A 664-nucleotide genomic window follows, 5' to 3' on the forward strand; every position below is an offset into this window, starting at 1 on the left:
GTAAATGGTAAGTGTGAATGAAGACATTGAACAGTAAAGTAAAACTCTCAACAGTTTTAAAAATCGTGAGAAAACCTTCTCAGTCAGAATGAGACAATACAAAGAAGTGAACGTTTAAATACAATCAGATGACTTTGATTCATTTACATGCTCCCTGCCAAACTGATTTTTTTTTTTTTTAAACAAATTTCAAGTCATTGTCTTTAGTTTAGGATTGCTTGTATTCTACATTTTTAAATCAGAGAAAAGCAAGAGTTCTTTACAGAGAATTAAGCCAATAATTTTAGCAAAATGATACAAAAACTTTCTTAAACCAAGTAAAAGATTTATAGTTACAGTGGAATAATAAAAAGGGGGTAAAGTCTGCCGCCTGTGGAGGGAAAACTGAAATGGCCATCCAGTAACAGACGGTCAACTCTGTAAACCATCTTTCTTCTCCAGCCCTGTTTCCACAGGGTTCTCTTAAGGTCACTGGGTTTCTGGCAAGTGTCCTGTAATGGCAGCTGCTGGAGTCTGTCCATGTTCCTCCAAGTGCCTTTTAAGTCACATGGAGAACTCCAGTCGTATTGTTTCCACTCTAGTTCAGGGTATTTTTGCTAGTAAAGCCATTGATAACATAGGAGATCAGCCATGCATTATCTGCCCTCCATGGCAAAATAAATGT

The sequence above is a fragment of the Tetrao urogallus genome (assembly GCF_951394365.1).
Source record: "Tetrao urogallus genome assembly, chromosome: 18".
Lineage (NCBI taxonomy): Eukaryota > Metazoa > Chordata > Aves > Galliformes > Phasianidae > Tetrao > Tetrao urogallus.